The following is a 22,643-nucleotide window of genomic DNA, read 5'->3' as shown; positions in this document are numbered from 1 at the left end:
TGTCTGGTGAGCAGCAGTCAACTGAAACAAGCAGAAAACTCCTGAAATAAAAGTATTTTTATTAGATTACAAAGGGACTGTTTTTATATTATATTCATGACATTGTAGGAATTAATATGTGTAGAATATACAATGTCATATAAAGGTGTAAACAACAATATTCACGTACATACAGACTCAGCATAAGTGAACACACCCATGGTAAAGCTAACTAAAAAGAGGAATAAAAAATCTTCTTTTGGAAATTGATCTTAATGCCTTATTTAAAAAAATAGGAAAAATCCAACCTTTAAGGACACCAATTTTCTTTGTGAATGAATAATGTATCGTAAATAAATAAATGTTCTTCCTTAAAATACAGGGGGCATAAGTCAGTCCACCCCTATGTTAAATTCCCATAGAGGCAGGCAGACTTTTATTTTGAAAGGCCAGTTATTTCATGGATCCAGGATACTATGATCCTGATAAAGTTCCCTTGGCCCCCACATCATCACATACCCTTCACCATACCCCCCCATCATCACATACCCTTCACCATACCCCCCCCACATCATCACATACCCCTTCACCATACCCCCCCCATCATCACATACCCTTCACCATACCCCCACATCATCACATACTCTTCACCATACCCCCCCCATCATCACATACCCTTCACCATACCCCCCCACATCATCACATACTCTTCACCATACCCCCCACATCATCACATACCCTCCCATCATCACATACCCTTCACCATACCCCCCCATCACCACATACCCTTCACCATACCCCCACATCATCACATACCCTTCACCATACCCCCACATCACCACATACCCTTCACCATACCCCCCACATCATCACATACCCTTCACCATACCCCCCATCATCACATACCCTTCACCATACCCCCCACATCATCACATACCCTTCACCATACCTAAAGATTGGCATGGGGTACTTTCCATAACATCATCTCTCAATGCAAATCAAACCAGCTATTAGGCTAACTGAAATACAACCATGCCGATCTCTATGCTGAGCACTGTATGTTTGATGTCCTGTAAATCATATGAACAACAGAGATTAAAAGCACCAGTGATGTAATATTAGAGCAGATATGTTACAGATGATAATATCAGAGATAAAGGTCCAGTGATGTAATATTAGAGCAGATATGTTACAGATGATAATATCAGAGATAAAGGTCCAGTGATGTAATATTAGAGCAGATATGTTACAGATGATAATATCAGACAGCCCGGCCTCGTTCCTCTGGACGTCTCAGCTCCTCTACGGCATCTGGAGGCTGAAACACAAAGCAGAGTTCAAACAGCAGAAAAAAACAAGCAGCCGACAGCCACAGTGGCTCAAAGTCCTGCAGACTTCCTTCAGTAGTGGAGCTACAAATCTAAAGTCTGTCCTGAGGGGGGGGCGCTAGAGGAAAGCTCATGGGGATCTCCCTCTAAGCTTACTGGCTTAGGGAGTTTTCTCTGTGTCAGTATAATAATAATCATTATCACAATACACTTCATTTCTGGTGAGCAGTTCAGCTTTTTAGTGTTTAGGTTGAGTCAACATCAGAGCAAGGGTATAATAGTTATAGTATAATATATATAGTATAATAGTTATAGTATAATATATATAGTATAATAGTTATAGTATAATATATATAGTATAATAGTTTGAGTTAGTTTTCAGAGTGTTTGTTAGTTTTAGTTTAGTTTGTTAGTATTTCAATGTCACGGTGAGAGTTGACAGAGATTCTGTCTCCTTTTTTCAGTTGTAAAATATTAAAACGGACACGTTCATTTCATTTTTATTTATATTAGTTTAGTTTTAGTTTTTCTTGAAGGTTTTAGTTTTTACTGCTTCCCCTTTGATGGATGATAATCAAAGAGAAACAGATATTTAATATAATCTTCCCTAATCATGGAGGTGAAGAGAAGAAAGAGTTATTAAAGAGAAGCTGAGGGGGAGTTGGAGACAAGTTTTCATTTCTCACCAAGTCTTTTAATCAGGGATGAACCGAATCCAGGATTCAGGTTCTGATTGGGCTGAATATTGGGCTTTTTGACGGGGTTGGGTTTCTACTGAACCCCTACGCTTGTACACGCTGCGCTACGCTGGTCGCCGTAATGACGGCGCCGTTGATTACGGGAAGGTGTTTACGTAGGTGGAGCTTCAATGCAGCAGGCTGAGAGGAAGTGGAAATGGAACTGGTGAGCAGAAAAAGTGTTGTTTGGCAGTACTTTCAGTCAAAAGAAGGCCATTCAAGTCCAGCTACATGTTCAATCTGCAATGCTGATTAGTCTGGTGGTGGCGAGGACCCTAAACAATACACAACATCACCGCTGTTACAACATCTGGTATGAAACATCTGGAAGAATACGAGCTGAGCATGAAGGAATCTACAGACAGCAGCCAGAATGCAGCAACTTCAGGTAAATGAAAAAATACACTGCTGTGGACGTTGTTTACTTCATTTTTGTTTTTTATCTGTTGCGTCCAATGTTCCTCTGACAGAAGCCAGGTTCCTGTTTCTGAGGTACTTTATTTCCCCATAACAGCCCCAGGTTGTAACAGGAAGTGATGAAAGAAAGCTCTGAACTCTCAGAGACCCTCCATAGAGACATGAAGGTTAATTATTAAATAATATCAAATACATAAACAGAACAGGATGTTCAGTGACTCACCTGCACGGTCACGTTTGCTTTCTTGCGAACGCACGTCCTGTAAAGACGGACGTAATAGTCAGAGTAGCATCTAACATATTACTGTACTCAAAAAAATGTAACTGACACAAACTCAAGTTACAAAGTGCTTCACAAATAACTTAAGATGAAGTAAAAATACAATTTCACGATAAAAGCTAAAACGCAGTAGAGCCACATAATAGTTTAGTTTAATAAAATGCAAAATGAACGACTCTACGAACTCTCATGTTTCAGATTCATGTAGAAATGTTTTTGTTCTGAGAAATACATACAGGAACATGACTCAGCAGACTGATATAAATACAGGAACATGACTCAGCAGACTGATTAGAAAGTGACCTTTTGATGATGATGGCCGTTACTATGATGATGAGAACAGTGTGCAGAGTGAAGATAAGCAGACGAACAGCCAGCAGTGGGTCAGATGCTTTAGTTCCTGTGAAACAGATCAGAAAGGACTGTTGGACTCTAGACATTAAACATCAGGAAGATCTACTAGGGCTGGCCGATATGGACCAAAAATCATATCGCAGTATTTTTTTTGGCTGAATGACGATAGACGACATATGTATATCTCGGTATTTTATAGAAAGTGGGCTAAATGTTCAGTTGTAAGTCAAAGCCACATGTCTGACGTCCATCCATCCATCCATCTATCTTCGTCCCACTTATCCGGGTCGGGTCGCTGGGGGTAGCAGCTCCGGCAGGGGACCCCCAAACTTCCCTTTCCCGGGCCACATTAACCAGCTCCGACTGGGGGGATCTCGAGGCGTTCCCAGGCCAGGTTAGAGATATAATCCCTCCACCTAGTCCTGGGTCTCCCCGAGACCTCCTCCCAGCTGGACGTCCCTCCACCTAGTCCTGTCTCCCCGAGCCCTCCTCCCAGCTGGACGTCCCTCCACCTAGTCCTGGGTCTTCCCGAGACCTCCTCCCACATGTCTAACGTATTTCTTTAAAAGACTGTGATGAAAATAAAATGCAAAGGCAGGGTTTCCTTTTTGAAAACATACAACTGCAACTAGGGGTGTAAATCACAAGTTTCATATAATATCATATCCTTTCTTTTGACAACAATACTGATGCTGATATCTTAATGTCTGTCACGATACGATTGTGATCGTGAATTCAGGGTCCTGCGATCGATATGAGACAATATCGTGAATGTCTGTTTGACAAAGTTAAGCAACTACAAATATGATTTGACAATTTTATTACTGAGCTCATCCAGACATGCAAATGATAAACAAACCTTTTAATAAAAAGAATACATTTAAAGTCTAAATCTAAAATAAAGGAGAATCTTACAGACGATTTGCATCAATATTATTGGGCCGTTGATCATTGAACTGATACATTGATCCAGATACCCTTAGCTCCAACGCATGTAACTAGGAGAGCGAGAGGGAGAGAGAGGAAGAGATATAGAGGGAGCTTGAGTGCGATAGATGGAATATAGTTAGGGTAATTTATTGAAATCCCCAGTAATAGAGTCCATCTACTTCACAACTCTATTTAAGCTTAAATACATATTTCCAGTAAACAGAAAACAAACAAACCTTCCTCTTCTGCTGCTTCTGCCTCATCAGCCTCCACATGCAGGCTGTACGGGACGGAGAGGGTGCGGATGTTCCTCTTCAAACCACAGGTGTAGTTCCCAGAATCCTCTGCAGTCAGATAGCTGAGCTGGAGGGCGGGGCCAGTCTCTGAGAGGGCGTGGCCATCTCTGAACCAGGTGACCTCCAGTTGGTGGATAGTGCAGCTTTCAGCAGAACAGTTCAGTGTGACTGCTTCCCCTCTTTTAAACTCTCCGTCATCTCTGGAGCTTCTGATCTTCATCTGAACACCATCTGAAGTAAATATGTAAAATAAATATTCATTATAAATTGGCAGTACATAGTTTTAAGGTAATGTGACGTGACTTTAAAGTCACTTACTGATGTCTTCAATCTGTTGCTGAGCAACAGAAAGTTAAACTGGACCAATTTATGTAATTAATTTAGTGAGTACTTTATTATCTGGATCAAGGCTCTCCAGTGGGCAGATTTTCTGCTTTTCACTGTCTTCTATAATTACGAGACCAATGGTGTTTCGAACACTTAAGGTCCAACGTGTGGGAATGTCTCCCGTCTAGCGTTGAGATCACATATCATCAATCAACTCTCTCGCACCACGCAGTTCAAAGTACTTATTACAGCTACGGTAGCCTTCACGCTTCAAAAAAGCTGGTCTCTTGCTTTTTTTCAATCTCCTTTTTCTGGGTGAAGAAGAAGGAGACTCCTGTTCCTGAAATTTGGATTTTGAATACGTGTGGTCCTCCATGTTTCCTTCTTCAGGAAGCTACGATACCTGTTAGCAGCATTAGCAGCAGCTGTTAGTTCATCATGTGACAGCGAAAACGCGAAAGGAGGAGCAGTATGTTCTGTACCTCCCTTAACAGCTGACGTAGCATGAATATGGAGCATCTACCCCAGTTCATGCAATTGTAAAATTTCAAGCTAATAGGAATACTTGGAATTGATGGTGGAGGTAAATATTCATGAAAAAGGACAAGTTTGTGAATGGGCAACACAGATTTTGATAATAAACAACTAAACACGTTACACACTGGACCTTTAAAAGCTAAACAAGCAAGTTTGTGTGCTCCTTTACCAGGGAATATCCATTGATTGGTAATCACTTTGATTGATGTCTTTTCGACCAAAAGTTTTGAAGAAACGTGGGGGAAAGTTATGCCTCCGCCTTTTAACACGTAAGCCCAAAGATATTGCGGTGTTCTGTACAGGCGACCGACGGCGCAAATTATTTAATCTGTGAATTAATCAAAATTCTAAAATGTTAAAATATTCAACTGATGATTATTAGCATTATCTTTATTGACACTTTTATTAAATGAAACTGCTGTAAAATCATCACTGCGTGCAGGATGACATCAGGGTTTTCCTACTTAGAGAAAGTTTTGGCACTCCCCCCAAAGAGGTTTATAGCCAGCGCCAAAGGAGAATCACCGGCGCCAAAAGAAAATCACCAGCGCCAACGAAGAATCACCAGCGCCAAAGGAGAATCATCAGCGCCAAAAGAAAATCACCAGCGCCAACGAAGAATCACCAGCGCCAAAGGAGAATCACCGGCGCCAACGAAGAATCACCAGCGCCAAAGGAGAATCACCAGCGCCAGCAGGAGAATCACCAGCGCCAAAGGAGAATCACCGGCGCCAAAAGAGAATCATCAGCGCCAAAGGTGCGCCAAAGGAGAATCACCAGCGCCAAAGGTGCGCCAAAGGTGCGCCAAAGGAGAATCACCGGCGCCAAAAGAAAATCACTGGTGCCAACGGAGAATCACCAGCGCCAAAGGAGAATCATCAGCGCCAAAGGTGCGCCAAAGGAGAATCACCGGCGCCAAAAGAGAATCACCGGCGCCAAAGAGCGCCAACGGCGCCAAGGAGATCACCAGCGCCAAAGGAGAATCACCAGCGCCAAAGCTGGTGACTTTGAGCATCTATCTCCCTCTCATGCACAGATGCTGCTGTATGTTTAACATATGTTATTGTTAACTTGTATTTTATTGCAATAATTGTAACTTGAGTTTGTGTCAGTTACATTTTTGAGTAAAGTAATATGTTAGATTCTGCAGGACGTGCGTTCGCAAGAAAGCAAACATGACTGTGCAGGCTAGTCACTGAACATCCTGTTCTGTTATTTTTAAACACTTCTTCATGTCTTTACGGAGGGTCATCGAGAGATCAGCGCTGCCTTTCATCACTTTCTGTTACAACATGTGGCTGTTATGAGTTAATAAAGATCCTCAGAAACAGGAACCTGGCTTCTGTCAGAGGAACATTTAATGCAAAAGATAAAAACACAAATGTCATCGTATTTTTTAGTCATTGTTCCTTCAGCTCTTTTAAAAGACTTGGTGAGAAATTAAAACTTGTCTCCAACTCCCCCTCAGCTTCTCTTTAATAACTCTTTCTTCTCTTCACCTCCATGATTAGGGAAGATTATATTAAAGATCTCAGAGGTGGAATGTGTTTGTCTTACACTATCACCCATCATAGTGGAAGCAGTAAAAAAATATTTTTAGTAAAGTTAAACTAAATAAAAAAATAAAACCTTCAAGAAAAACTAAAACTAAACCAATAGGAATAAAAATGAAATGAACATATGTCAGTTTTAATATTTTACAACTGAAAAAAGGAGACAGAGTCAGAACCTCTGTTAAACAAAGTCAGAATGTATATTATTGCCATAGTTGTGTTTAAAGCATTATCATGTGACGCTCTTACCTACGATTGTGACTCTCACTCCTACTGGGGGAGTAAAAGATGCTCTGAGTTTATTAGTTTCCACTCTAAAGCGATAAGTTGCGTCGTCTTTCTCCTGTAAATCTGAGATCTGTAAAGTGCAGTCTCCCTTCTTGTCTCTCAGGTATCTGTAACGAGGGTCGTTGTTCTGTGATTGGCTGTCGTACACTGACTGAGCGTCTGTCCCACAAATGTAAGGGCCCTTGCACCAGACGACTCTGACGACCTCGATCAAAGGGTTTTCCTATATCATCAGCAACAGACTCCAGTGGTGTGAAGGAGCAGGGGAGGGTGACGGTCGATCCTTTCACGCCACAAACAGAATCTGGATAGTTCACTCTTTGACCCAGAGCACCTGGAACAACAACACAGTGAGATTAGGAATGAAGAAACTTGATTTAGAGTGAATGCTTTGATGTGAAAACTAATCAAAATAGGGCTGGATATCGCAGATAATTTCCCAAATTTGATTCCGAATTCACAAGTTCCCGATTCAATAACACTTTTGATTCAATATCAATCAGGCTAGGGACATTTTAGATACAATACCAGTTTAGCTTAGATGTAAAAGAGCTTCTCAGAGAAGTTACAGTGCTCAGCATAAGTTTATGAACCCATGCTAAAGTTGTTTAAAAAGAGGAATACAAAATATTTTTTATGATTAATGCCTTAATTAAAAAATCCAGCCTTTAAGGACACCAATTTTCTTTGTGAATGAATAATGTATCGTAAATAAATAAATGTTCTTCCTTAAAATACAGGGGGGCATAAGTCAGTCCACCCCTATGTTAGATTCCCATAGAGGCAGGCAGACTTTTTATTTTGAAAGGCCAGTTATTTCATGGATCCAGGATACTATGATCCTGATAAAGTTCCCTTGGCCCCCCACATCATCACATACCCTTCACCATACCCCCCCATCATCACATACCCTTCACCATACCCCCCACATCATCACATACCCTTCACCATACCCCCCCATCATCACATACCCTTCACCATACCCCCCCATCATCACATACCCTTCACCATACCCCCCACATCATCACATACCCTTCACCATACCCCCACATCATCACATACCCTTCACCATACCCCCACATCATCACATACCCTTCACCATACCCCCTACATCATCACATACCCTTCACCATACCCTCCCACATCATCACATACCCTTCACCATACCCCCCCATCATCACATACCCTTCACCATACCCCCACATCATCACATACCCTTCACCATACCCCCACATCATCACATACCCTTCACCATACCTAGAGATTGACATGGGGTTCTTTCCATAACATCATCTCTCAATGCAGATCAAACCAGCTATTAGGCTAACTGAAATACAACCATGCCAATCTCTAGGTACGGTGAAGGGTATGTGATGATGTGGGGCTATTTTACTTTGTTTTGTTTTTTTACATTATTCATTCACAAAGAAAATTGAAGAACAGAACTTACCCCCAAAAAGTTAGTTTAAAATACTTTTTACTGAACAGCACTAACATGACAAACTACAGCAGTCGTCGACACGATGCAGTGCAACTGTCGACTACAGCAAGAGAGGAGAGAGACCATAAAACAACTATACAACTACACCATGGTAAACTATGAACAAATCCATCCCTCTCAGCTACTAAACGAGAAAATAATAAAACAGATGCAGAGCTGCAACTTCAGAAGCATAAATGTTTCTAGAGTTTATCAAAAACATCAGAAAAGATATTAACGTAACGTAAATAAAGTCCATGTCTTACCAGCGAGCAGTAACGTGAAGCAACAGGAAATCTTTCTGTCCCAAACTGCCATCCTTTCTTTTTTAATGAGCTGATTTAATGTTTGACTTGTTCTAATGTTGAACCTGCAGCAGTGATGAGAACGACGCTGACTGACTGTAGAACTGAGACGGAGCATTATATGTCTTTGTGGTTATTATCTCAGTTCCTCTTTGTTTTCCCAAGAGGTTTTTCATTAGAAAGTGTCTCAACTCATCCTGTGCGTCTTAAAGAAGTGTTGTAATGCTTGAAAGAAGGTTTTTTTTATGAAACTGGGCTGTCTCTGACTCATTGGAGTCAGAGATATCTGACTCCAATTACTCTAATTCCCGTGTATTCATTGATAGGATACCAAAACTCATACATACCCAAACATCACGATAGATTTAAGTTAAGCAGAGTTTACTGAGTTCAGCATAAAAGATTACAAACACAGCTGTGGGTTCACAAAAACAGAGTCTAAGTTTTCCTAACAACAGCATCAAGTCAGAGCCCAGTCCACCAGGATCTCGGTTCGAATGAGCTCCCACACTACCCTCTCCCTACGCTCCTATTCTCCCCTCACAAGGGGGGTGTCTCTCTGCTTCTAGGCAAAGTGTGTGTGTGTGTGTGTGTGTGTGTGTGTGTGTGTGTGTGTGTGTGTGTGTGTGTGTGTGAGTGAGCTTGGCTTGAGACTGACTTAACCCCACGTAAGGCTGCGGTGGCCAATGATGTGAGCATGGATCAGACTTGTTTCCTGTCGAAACAGGAAACATCACTGCCTCTATCTCTTCCACTAGAACGTTATAAAACACCAAACACAAGCAGTGAAGTACCCGGGAGTTTGTGGAACAAGCTGACTGTTCCCTCAATCCCTTGCAAATCATTATTTTTTTGGTCTGAACGCAGCGTCACTCTGTTTCATTTACGTTTTAAGCAGTGTGACGCAGATAGGCCCCCACCCACCCCCAGTCAGCTGGCAAATACACAAACTGGAATTGGATTATGATGTAATGACTGCGTTGTTGGGGGGGGGGTGTTTAAAGAAAACAACAGGACGTCACACAAATAGGCCGTTTCAGGAACATGAAGCAACAGGAAATCTTTCAGTCCCAAACTGCTATCCTTACTTTTTTTTATGTTTTACTTGAATGTTGAACCTGCAGCAGCGATGACAAAGACGCTGACTGACTGTAGAACTGAGACGGAGCATTACATGTTTTTTATTATCTTAGTTCCTCCTTTTCTTTATATGAAGTATATTGTTGGAACCATCCAGTAGTGGGTTAAACATTATTTTTTTCAACGAAAGGATTTCCGGCCAGCATGTGCTCAGAGACAATGGGTCTGAGACAAAGAAGGGCCTACATGGTAAATTCCAACCCATGTCTCCTCAGAAAAGAGGGTTCATCACCTATTTTCTAGCAACAGCCTGCAGGTCACACATAAGTGTTACTGCACAAAATGGCCACAGGTCCGAGAACTCTGATCTCCCATTGGCTCCTCGGACCATAAAACGGCATGGAGCCAGGTCAGGGGACCTGAGCCATAAACAGCCTGACCACCCAAAAACCCCAGTCTTCCACTGGTGGCTCACGCTGCTGAAGGAAGCACACAAGTTACTGAGAGGGCTGGTCATTATCGATAACTAAGATCTAAGTGTTTCTCTTTCTTTGCCCTTTCTTCTCTCTCACACACACACACACACACACACACACACACACACACACACACACACAAACACGTGCGGGAATAGCTAAACTGCTAGCACATAGCTAGTGTGTTCTTTGGTCTGTAAGACGTTAGCCTGAAAGCTAACCGGCTTGCTGTAGCCACACAGCGCTGCACCCAGCACCACTACCGCCCTCTTGAGGCTAAATAGTGTTGTGCAGCTCACAAGAGTAGCCATTTTTGTAGTCTTTGGGCTAGACTACATTTCGACACCCCCTCCTCCTCGCACTCTCTCACACACACTCACACTCACACAGACACAGACGTGTCTCCCCACATGCTGGTTTGTTTTTGCTTAGTTTTTGTTAAATACATTCTATTATACTGTAAATAGTAATTGTCTGTGATTATTTGTGTACCTACTGTAATAACAAGCTGGTTGAACACAGTCGGTGCTCGGACTCACCCCTTCCTTTTGTTCCTTTAAAGAATACCAGATAGATTAACCAAGTTAAGATCGGTATTTTAAAGGGAAAACCTCCTAAATGAGACTGTTTCACAGTTCAGTTATTGGCCCCAGAGAAAAGAAGCTTTGATAGCCCCTTTCACTCAGAAGGTAGACTACTATACTATGACTTTTTACTAAGTTTTTCAACATACTATGACTTTATTTTAAAGTTTTTTTCGACACACTATACTATGACTTCAATTCATCTGTGTATTTTAGTTGTTTGATGCTGTAATCTGAAATCTCAACATGTTTTTCGCTCCCATTTAGACGACATGAAGAGGGCGAAAACCTCCATGACAGAATGTGATTGGTGGAGACACCTGTCAATCAAAGGTAACCACGGTCCCGTTACTCACACATTTCCTAAAAAAAACTACTTAACACCCCAGGAACAAAGTTGTCTTTGCAGTGAAATACAGGTATACTCCAGGAGTAAATACTCAATGTAAGCTATAAGTATTTTCGTCAGTAATTTTGCCTTCTTTGGTAGTTGTAAAGTGTACATAATTGTGTTATTTTCATATTTTTATGCTGTTATTTAATAGGTTACAGTACCTAAGGTGTAAAGCTTAGTCAGACCCTCAGGTGAGAGTGTGACTGTGGGAAAACCTGTAAATATTAATGTATTGCCTATATGAGAGACAGTTACTACATCCAGAGTGATACTCTGTGTATAAATATCCATCTGTATTATTAGTATCTTTGTGTGAATTACAATTTGTAACGCTAAGTCTTTGAATGTGGACAATTGATCCTATTTGTCAATAGTTCAATCACTCACCAGTACTCAGACCGGGCTCGTATCCCTCAGATTCTGACGTGCTTGTTAGTGATGAATCTGCGTTCCACAGATCCACATCGAAGCTGTCCGTCTTTCTTCTGTAGTATCTGAAGAGCCTATAAGGTTAAAGTCTGTATAAAGCTCAAATGTGCTGAGACATCATGAGCTCTGTGTTAGTGACCTAAGATTAATGATGTTCCTCTCAGTGGAGCGATGTGTTGAAGAGGATGTTCTATGTGATTCTGGGATTGGGGGCTGAGTGGGATCAATGATTTTATGTGTGGTGTTGGAGCCCCCCAAAGAGACTCTGACCTCAAAGGGACTCAGACCTTATCTAACATGTTACCTAAACATACCCCTTATAAGCCATGTTCTTGCTGCAGCAAGACAGAGTGTATGTTGGCTTTGTACTCTCCGGGTTCTGCAGGATCCGTCATGATGCTGAAATCCCGGATGTAATAAACCTTTTAGTAATCAACAGTATCAACGAAGTTCCTTTTCCACACATCGGCAACGCAGCGCTGCAACTAAACATACAACACTTCCATTGGGAGTCCAACCGTCAGCTAGTCCACCATCATCATCACAACACAACACAGAGTATAATTACTACAATCAGCAGCAATAAAGAGTTTTAACTGGGGCTTCATGAACTGTAAAGTCAAGAGAAGTAGACCCCTGTTACAACTGACAGCACATGTTAGTATTTCCTGCCTTGTATTTAGTACACACCAGTGGTGGAGGGAGTTTGTAGATCCTTTACTGCAGTAAAAGTACTAATACCACAACAAAACACCTTGTTACAGTACAAGTTGTGTTTTTTTAATGACAGCCGTTTGAGGAAGTTCAGAACACAGAGTCAGCAGAGAGACTTAAAAATGATATTTATTGATTAAGACAGGAGTTATTTTACTTATTCACTGTTTTAGATCAAACTGAATCTGGAGGCAGGAAACTGTGACGTCACGAGGACATGATGACGTCATTAGTTTAGCTGTAGGCGTCTTTCTCAGTCTGTGATTGGCTGGATGGTGCAGCCAATGGGAGCTCAGGCGCAGGCTGGACAGGCTCCGCCCCCGACTCACCTGGAGAAAGAAAGACAGGGGAAAGTCTTTTTTAGAGCCCCAAAATAACATGTATAAATGTACACAGAGCGGTTTGAACTATTATACATTTAATATCCAATCATTATTAATGTTTAAGTCCCCCTCCGGACATGTTTTAAGTATTTAAAAATGAATCCGCTATGATTAATATTTAGACATACTATACTATGACTTTTTTTCCAGACTTTTCGACATATTACCGTATTTTCCGGACTATAAGTCTCACTTTTCTTCATGCTTTGTCTGGTCCTGCGACTTATAGTCAGGTGCGACTTATATATATCAAAATATATATAATGTAACATGTTTTAAATGTTATTTCATGCTGAAAACATCACCGTCTACAGCCGCGAGAGGCGCTCTAGGCTCGTGACGACTATATGCTGCTCCTAAAGACAACTGAGAAAGAAAAGAAGCTGCAGGAGACTGCAGGTAGTAAAACACGCAGCCGAAAACGGTCATCGAGCAGCAGAAGGAGAGTTTGGAGTGAGAGAGAAACTTGTGAGGGACTGGAGAAAAGGTTAGTCTTACTGCAATGAAGAAAACAAAGAAAGCTAGTCGCGCTGAAATCCAGATGGCCAGAGCTGGAGGAAGGAGTCCACAGATGGGTGCTTGAACAACGTGCTGCTGGGAGAGGCTCGTCAACAGAGCAGCTACGTTACGTTAACATAGAGGACACCTACCGTATTCAGCCCCTTGTTCTGGGGGGCTGTTGGGTAGTTTAATAACTGTTAATGTGTTACGTTAACATAGAGGACACCTACCGTATTCAGCCCCTTGTTCTGGGGTGCTGTTGGGTAGTTTAAGAACTCTCCTTTCCAGATTAAATGTCTGTTCTTGGTCTTGGATTTTGTGAAATAAATTTCTAAATAAATGTGACTTATAGTCCAGTGAGACTTATATATGTTTTTTTTCCTCTTCATGACGCATTTTTTTGACTGATGCGACTTATACTCCGGAAAAATACGGTACATATGACTTTTTTTCTTGACTTTTCAACATACTATATATGACTTTTTTTTGACGTACTATACTATAACTTAGTCATGTCTTAAAAAAGTAATAGTATATTGCAACGACCCTGCCTCTTTTGGCTGCTTGTCTTTGTGTTGCAGAAGCCAATAGGGGTCGTTGGGTCGTCTGATGTGAACACCTGTTATTCCCAATTCTACTAGAGTACACCCCACTTGTTCCATGTTGGAGAGACATAAAGGGGAAACTCTGCTTCAAGCTCCACATCCTTGTCTTTGCTTTTCCTTTTACATAGGACACTCTGAATTGGATGCACATCATCCGTAGCAATGTCGGAGCAGCGGGTGGGAGGGGGGGCACATGTCACGGCTGTACAACGTCCCATTTCGTGTTTGAGAGTGTTTGTCCTGATGTTTTATGATGATGTTGTTGTTTTTTCTTCTTGGACTCAGCTGAACAAAACTCTGGTACTAATAATCTGACCTAAATGTTTGACATTTTAATTCTTTGTTGGTTTAAATAAATGAAAGACATTTTTGCTGTAACGACTTGTGTTTTGTTTTCATTGTTTTGAACAGTCAGTGACAAAAGTATGTCATAAAAAGTCAAAGTATACAGTCGTATGTAGAAAAAAATCAGAAAAAAGTCATAGTATAGTATGTCGAAAAGAGTAATACAAAAATTCATAGTATAGTATGTCCAAAAAATCATAAAACGTCATAAGCTGTCTCAAAGCGCCTACTTGCACACTTGAAACACTTAGTTCTAAGTATATCGTGTAGATAACGCAACAAGTCAGAGCACTGAAAGTACCAGGATGACCCCCTAAAAACGGTCAAAAAGCTCAGTGTGGAACGATGGACACTACTCGCACTAAACGGGCGCCGTCTTGACTACGCAGCGGAAAGGGGAGGGACCAGGGACGTCGACCGGCAGCTGATTGGACGAACGCGTCACGTGGCTCTGGCTCCTCCCGGATTTCACAGCAGAGCATCATGGCGTCTCATTCAGAATACGATCTCGTTTTTTACGACGATAGGTCACCGTAACGTGTTTCTGAAAACATCTGAAGAGAGAAACAGGCCGTGCAGCTGCTGAATCTGTCTTCATTTCAGATCAACAAAGGTCAGTTTAGAAGATCTTCGTCAGATTTTCAGAGGCGGTGAGCCGACTGCTCGTCATTTCCGGTAAGTTTTCCTTTTGGGACAATGCTAACCAACCAAAGTGGGCACTACGGCAGGAAGTGGTCAGTGCACGTTAGCAGTGGACTGACAGAAGTGTGCGGTTTGAGACACAGCCATAGTATACAGTAGTATGTTGAAAAAAGTCATAAAAAATCATAGTCATGTCAAAAGAAGTCATAAAAAAGTCATAGTATAGTATGTCCAAAAAGTCATAAAACAAGTCAGAATGTAGCCGGGTTAGCTCAGTTGGTAGAGTAGGTGCCGCAGGTTTGATTCCGACCTGCAGCCCTTTGCACAGGAAAGGGGGAGAGAAGGGGGAATGACATGCATCATTCCCCCCTCTCGCTCCCTTTCATGTCTTCAGCTGTCCTGTGGAAATAAAGGCCTAAAAATGTCATAGTATAGTATGTTTAAAAAGAGTAAAGTAGAGGTGGACTGAATAGACTCCAGCAGAGTTGTGGTCTCACCACTCAGACGGGTCAGTCTGGTTCCCAGTGTGCTCCAGAAGGAGCAGGAGCTCTGACTCAGACCCTGTCGATGTCGGAGGGCGGGGTTTAGCTCCAGGTAGATGGGCGACGAGTCAGAGGACAGCACCTGCTGCCAGCGGGGCAGAACTGACTCCGCCCACACACGGGACGGGTTTGGGTTCCTAAGAAGAATAAAAAAAACAGAAAAAATGAACTTCATTATCAAACAACGGTCATCATTTGCTCATTAATAACAATAATAATAATAACTTGGATTTATATAGCGCCTTTCAAGGTACCCAAGGTCGCATTTAACAAATAGGGGGAGGGGGGGGGGTTAGGGGTCAAAGGACTTGTAGGCCGAGTGGTTTCAGAATCTGTAAGTTACTGTACAGTATTTATATGCATATTTATTCACAACTTGTATATACATTTGTACATTCTTTCCTGTGTATATTTTTGGAATAGTTGTTCTTCTCAGAGGGCTATCCGCCACATGGCGAGGAAATGTTTGTACTGAAAATGGTTCTGTTTTTCAGCCTTCATTGTGGTGAAGGTGCAGCTACTTTCTTCTGCTCCTCTGCTGTCGGCAGGTCGGAGCTTCGCGGGGGCGGGCCGACACGCAAACACTGGCGCCCACACCAGACGCCAGCCACCACGTCACTTCTGTTTACTGATAGCTAGCGTTCACCTCAGGCTAATTAATTAGCTAGTCAGTGGTGATCTTTGGCAGCCAGCCAGCCTTCCAAAAGAAAATGTTTTTAAGATTATTTTTTGGTCAACTGAAGACATGAAAGGGGACAGAGAGGGGGGAATGACATGCAGCAAAGGGCCGCAGGTCAGAGTCCAACCCGAGAGGAGTAAACCTCTACATATGGGCGCCCGCGCTACCAACTGAGCTATCCGGGCGCCCGATAAAATGTTAACGATCATTAACCGTTGACCGACAAGCAGGAAACGGAGTCTCAGTTCACCGTGTCTGCCTGCTGTACTCTCAGACGGCTGATTATCTCGCAGGTCCTCATCCATATAGTTTCATGTGTCACGTAGCTCTCCACTAGCTTAAAACACAACTTGCTGGTTCAAAGTTAGGACATACAAGTTAATTAGCGGTTAAGAAATAGATTATATAGCCTATTTACATTTTTATCATGCAAAAAGATGTTTTTTAACACTCATATCGTGCAGCCCTACTATATTGTATATTCTGTATGTGTGTTGTGTGTCTTGTATTTGCTGCTGTAGCACTAAAATGTCCCATTTGAGGATCAAACATTAACAAGCATTAATCTGACCCGGTCCTGATGAAGCTGGAGATGTAGGTCATCGCGACCACAGAGAGGCGTCGGTCAGAGGAAGTGAAACGCTGAGAGCTCATTGGATGATGAGGCGTCCCAAACACAAACTGAACGTCCAGAGGAACAGACACATCGGCCCTGCACACAGGAAGGAACTCAATCAGTATCTTTAATCCCACAGTCACAGTTAATATAATAAGGCCCGGATACAGCGTTGGAGGAAGAGCCCCGTTCATTCCTCTGAGAGTTGCTCAGTGGTATCCTGGAAATCTAGACCCAAATCTGAAAGGTTAAGGGTCTGGCAATGAGTAATGAAAATGGCCCAACTCGAGGGGCGGCACCAAGCATGTATTTGAAAATCTCACTGCACGCAATTGAATAACACTACGACCAATCACAACAATACACGGGGTGATGTATCCAGAGCCCCATACGCTTAGCTACCAGAGGAGCTAACTGGTAGATTAGACTCTTAGCTACCAGAGGAGCTAACTGGTAGATTAAACACTTAGCTACCAGAGGAGCTAACTGGTAGATTAACCTGTTAGCTACCAGAGGAGCTAACTGGTAGATTAATCTCTTAGCTACCAGAGGAGCTAACTGGTAGATTAAACTGTTAGCTACCAGAGGAGCTAACTGGGTAGATTAAACTCTTAGCTACCAGAGGAGCTAACTGGTAGATTAAACTCTTAGCTACCAGAGGAGCTAACTGGTAGATTAAACTCTTAGCTACCAGAGGAGCTAACTGGTAGATTAAATCTCTTAGCTACCAGAGGAGCTAACTGGGAGATTAGACTCTTAGCTACCGGAGGAGCTAACTGGTAGATTAGACTCTTAGCTACCGGAGGAGCTAACTGGGTAGATTAGACTCTTAGCTACCGGAGGAGCTAACTGGGAGATTAAACTCTTAGCTACCGGAGGAGCTAACTGGGAGATTAAACTCTTAGCTACCGGAGGAGCTAACTGGGAGATTAAACTCTTAGCTACCGGAGGAGCTAACTGGTACAGAGGAGCTAACTGGTAGATTAAACTCTTAGCTACCAGAGGAGCTAACTGGTAGGTTAAACTAAAACGTTCTTCTTGCAAAGGAACGATTGGAGCTCCGTCTTCTGTTCTTCTTTCAGATAAAAAGCCAAGTCTAACTCGTCCATTGTAGCGACCAAAGCCGTTTCAAACAACAGGTGTTCATCCGTAGCCATCTTGCAATGTTTACTAATGACTTTGACGTCGTAGCGCTGTCGTCATCTGTTTAGCTCGCCTCTGGCCCGCCTATATCAGATACAGCGATGTGATTGGTGCAGCTCGGCTACAAGGACATAGTTAAAGCGTAACTCTCGCCAAAAATGCAACCTAGGGTCTTTTTGTGAATGTACCCGAGTCAAACTTTCGTTTAAAAGCATATTTAGGACGGAAATCGCCACTTTTAAGATGGACCATATTCTCGTTTTTGGGTCAAATGGCCTTTTGAATGGGAGAGCTAGGGACACTACGATGCTAGCCTCAAAATAGCTATTTTTAAACCACTAAGAAGGCTCGACACAACATGAGACTTTGCTCCAAGTATCACCAGGGGCTCTACACCTTAACCACAGCACTGACAACACTGGTCGGTACCCAGAGTTTACTAAAAAAGGTTTTGAGCAACTCACGTTAGCAGTTGTTGTTTATGCTATCCGCCATTTTCCCAGTCCAACATAGGAGATCTCTGAATGTGAATGAACGGACTCCACAGGAGGAGATGTCATTCTTATACGAGGCTCCTTTTTTCAACTACGAGGTCAATATTGTTCTTCACTAACGACAAAACGACAAATTACGGGAATACGGTCAATCTTAAAAGTGGCGTTTCCGTCCAGCATCATTACTGAATGTCAGAGTGACTCGCTGAGCAAAATTGTCGTCTCTTTCTCCATGTTAGTCTGAGGAGAAAGTATTTTGGGGCCAAAGGGCATCACATGACGGACACAGAGTTGTAATTCCACTGTTCAGCCACTATGTTTAAATGGCTTTAAAGCCTGGCACACTTCCTAGGGGTCTGGTTACAGGAGATACAAATAGAGTCAAACTGAAGCTACAGTGCAACAGCTCCACAGTTACCAAGTACAGGGAAGAGTCATGCTAACAATAGCAAGTGAGCTAATTAGCTAATTAACGTTAGCTTCATGGTTTCAGTAAGCAGACGGTACCTGTTGTAAGAGCTGGAGGCAGGTTGGTGGTACAGGAAGACGTTAGCTTTGCTGTTAGCCCAGTGGCTAGCCATCTGCAGACTGGGACAGATGATGAACAGATCTCTGCAACACAAACACACACAAACCAACCCTTTAATCGTCTGTTACCACCACTGGATCCCACATTTTTTATACTGACTCAAAAACTTTGGACTGAAAGTCATCGGCTGTCTGGTCATTTTAAACTCACCTACCCACCTACTGTGCAATATCATTACTTTCATTGTCCAATATCTATTACTCATTGAATATGATCACCACTATTGGGCAATATTCAAATAATGTGCAAATAACCCATACTACATATTACGCTGTTTATAAAACCATACTTATTTTTTTTATATGTATATAGTGTCTCAACTGTGCACCTTACCCCCCTTTTGCACTACTTATTTTATTCTATGTTGTTATGTGTATTTTACGTACATGTTGGCACTGGAGAAGGAGTTGCTTTTAATCTCATTGTACATGTGTATAGTGACAATAAAAGGCATTCTAAAACAAGACATTTGAGGACGTCATCTTGGGCTTTTTGGGAAACACTGATCCACATTTTTTCGCCTTTTTCTGACATTTTAGAGACCAAACAACTGAATTCATTCCTCCAGAACATAATAATAGTCTGTCTATTCTTGTATACTGTTATTACTGAACTACATCGCTACCTAGACCACACTTTGCACTAACTGTATATTGTCTCTTCTCTACATTCAGCATTTATATTACTGCTTACTGTGTTATTACTGATCTATATCACTTAATAGACCGGAACTTGCACTAACTGTATATTGACTCTTCACTACACTTCAGCATTTATCTAGACTGTCTATTCATATACATTGTGTTATAACTGATCTACTTCACTAACTAGACCACTAGACTGACTGTTTATTGACTCTTTACACCATCTCAGCAGTGATGTAGACTCTCTGTTCATGTATTGCACATCCATCGACTTACTTACACCTCACTACGTACCTGCATTTGTAATGCCTGCTTAACTTAATCTTGTACTGTATTGAATGTGAAGCTATTTGTTGTCTTGCACGTTTATGCTTTTCTTGGCCAGGTCGCTGTTGCAAATGAGAACCTGTTCTCAACGGCCTACCTGGTTAAATAAAGGTTAAATAAAAAAAAATAATAATAATCCACACATGAAATGTACACACAGGATTACAAAGCTCACTGAAACTGAACTGAACTAGGATTGTTTGTGACCTGGTGGCATTGTTGAGCGCTCTGGAGAACAGGTTGTATCCGGCCGGCGACGGGCTGTGATCCAGAGAGTAGAACCAGGCAGCCGCTTCCTTCAGCAGCTCATTTCCTGTCGCTCCGCCCAGCGAGCGACTCAGGGCCTCGTAAACGCCGTCTTACCGTCAGCTCGACCCCGCAGAGCCTCAAAGTCCTGACACACACAGAGAACAAATACATGAGGAGACAAATGGGAGTATCAGTGTACAGGAAAGTGGCGACTTTTTACGAAATATTGTGGAAGAAACAATCCATTTTCTCACTGCCCCGATTGTTTTACCTTTACTTTTATGTGGCGCTTTTTGTCCAACGTGACGTACAAATGAGGTTCAGTTAAAGGTGCTGTAGGGAGGATTGCGAAGATCCAGGACTTAGCCAAAACATTTGAACATCAACAGCTTCTCAGTCCCTCCCCCCTTTCTGCTAAAGCCTAAAACGGTCTCCTAAGCCCCTCCCCCCACAAGGGAGAATGAATGCGTGTGCATGAGCAGTGATTGACACGCAGTTAGACACCCCCCCTGGCCCTGATTGGTGCATCTGAACAGTTAGACACCCCCCCTGGCCCTGATTGGTGCATCTGAACAGTTAGACACCTCCCTGGCCCTGATTGGTGCATCTGAACAGTTACACACCTCCCCTGGCCCTGATTGGTGCATCTGAACAGTTACACACCTCCCCTGGCCCTGATTGGTGCATCTGAACAGTTACACACCCCCCAATGGCCCTGATTGGTGCATCTGAGGAACTGGCATTGTACAGGAAAGCGTTCAGAGAAACAAACTACTCCCACCGTGACTATTTCTTCTCTTTATATGAAATGTTGCTGATGTACAGTATGTTACACTTTATACACTCACAGCCAGTGTTGTGCCTGAACGCGTTCATTGAACGATAGTTCATGAACGCGTTCATATTTTGGGTGAACGTGAACTGAACGTACGGTATAACTGCCTGATGAACGTTACTGTGAGCTCATTCATTCTGGTGTCTGTGAACGGCACGCTCTCTCAGTTTAACTCGGTTCAATAGGGCGCCAGATTTCTATAGAGCCTTCCAGGTGAAAACCCGGCTAAAACACGCCGTAAACAGCCGAAAAAAACACCCAATCTGGCAACACCAGCCACCAGTGTCGCACCAGCAGCATGCGTCATCAAAACAAAAAGCAGCATGGAGGCGACAGCAGCAAGGAGGCGTCGTATGATCATTTAAACGAGTTTTATGACAAGGTCGGTGAGGATGTATCGTACGTATTTCTGTGCAAACTGTGCCCGCCGGCTTTCAAAAAGAAAGTCCAAACCTCAGTTCCTCCCACAGCAGACCTGAAACGGCACGTTGAACTGAAGCACCCGACTAGCTTTCAGGGTATGTGCAAACAGAAGTTTCAGTGTTCAAACTGATAAAATAATTGCTGTCTGTGGTTCTATATGGTTCGTCTAGTTCATGTAGAAAGTGATCTTTCCCAACACTGCTCACAGCTCTCAGAAAATATAAACAAAAGCAGTTTTTTGTTTAAAGGGCCCATATTATTCTCATTTTCAGGTTCATAATTGTATTTTAAGGTTGTACCAGAATAGGTTTACATGGTTTAATTGTCAAAAAACACCATATTTTAGTTGTACTGCTCAGCTCTCTCTCACTGCTGCAGATCCTCTTTCAGCTGGTCTCTGTTTCAGCTACAGAGTGAGACCTCTTTTCTTCTTCTTCTTCTGCGTCTGTCTTTGATTGCTCTCGCACATGCTCAGTAGCTCAGATGTAGATCATGTCAGCTAGCTAGCTCCATAGACAGTAAAAGAAAGGCTGTTTCTCCACCTTCAGTCAGTTACAAGGCAGGATTAGCTGGGAGACTTCTTCTAAATGAGGACGCACATGGAAGTAGTTCTTTTGGAGATTATGGTGAACTGGTGTGTGTTGTAGCAGCGCTTTGCTACTGAGAACGAGGTAGCATGCTAACGCTAACGCCACGAGCTAACGGTTGCGGTTAGCCCCCTCGTCTCAGCTAGTGACGTCACAAGCCGTGCAGATGTTGACCAGCTGACCCGGAGACTGAAGACAGGACACATTCAGAAACCGTATCTCACTCAGAACAGCACGGAGGGTTTTCAACGTCTGAATGAAGCACCAGAGACACTAAATAACTCCCCAAATCCCAGAAGAAGTCATTTTTTCATAATATGGGCACTTCATGGTCATGGACTCCATGTTATGACATCACTGTTCTTCATAAGTTTTAGTTTTTCTCTTTAACATGAATCATGTTTGTTGTGTGACCTCTGACCTTTATCCTGCGGGCGCGGCTGATCAGACCGTCGTGTGCAGATGTTCCCAGCAGCAGGTCAACTCGCTGGAGAGACGACTCAGAGACGGACTGACGGACCGGAGACCAGGACTGGAACGGACCGCTGACC

General features: G+C 42.6%; 2 pseudogenes across 1 annotated transcript; both read right to left on the bottom strand.

Moving 5' to 3' along the window:
- Window positions 1-881: 881 nt before the first annotated feature.
- Window positions 882-8,914, bottom strand: LOC144518880 (coxsackievirus and adenovirus receptor homolog; annotated as a pseudogene). The gene is made up of 6 exons (XR_013502054.1): window positions 8,773-8,914; window positions 6,988-7,360; window positions 4,262-4,552; window positions 3,045-3,141; window positions 2,685-2,721; window positions 882-1,297 (listed from the first exon to the last, which is right to left on the bottom strand). The product of XR_013502054.1 is annotated as a coxsackievirus and adenovirus receptor homolog (transcript).
- Window positions 8,915-14,009: 5,095 nt separating this feature from the next.
- The window catches only part of LOC144518863 (thyroglobulin-like), an 11,404-nt pseudogene continuing 2,770 nt past the window's right edge, over window positions 14,010-22,643 (bottom strand).

Source organism: Sander vitreus, chromosome 6, assembly GCF_031162955.1.
Source record: "Sander vitreus isolate 19-12246 chromosome 6, sanVit1, whole genome shotgun sequence".
NCBI classification, from domain to species: domain Eukaryota; kingdom Metazoa; phylum Chordata; class Actinopteri; order Perciformes; family Percidae; genus Sander; species Sander vitreus.
Note: the sequence above shows the minus strand (reverse complement) of the source record. Positions and strands in the feature narration are given on the sequence as shown.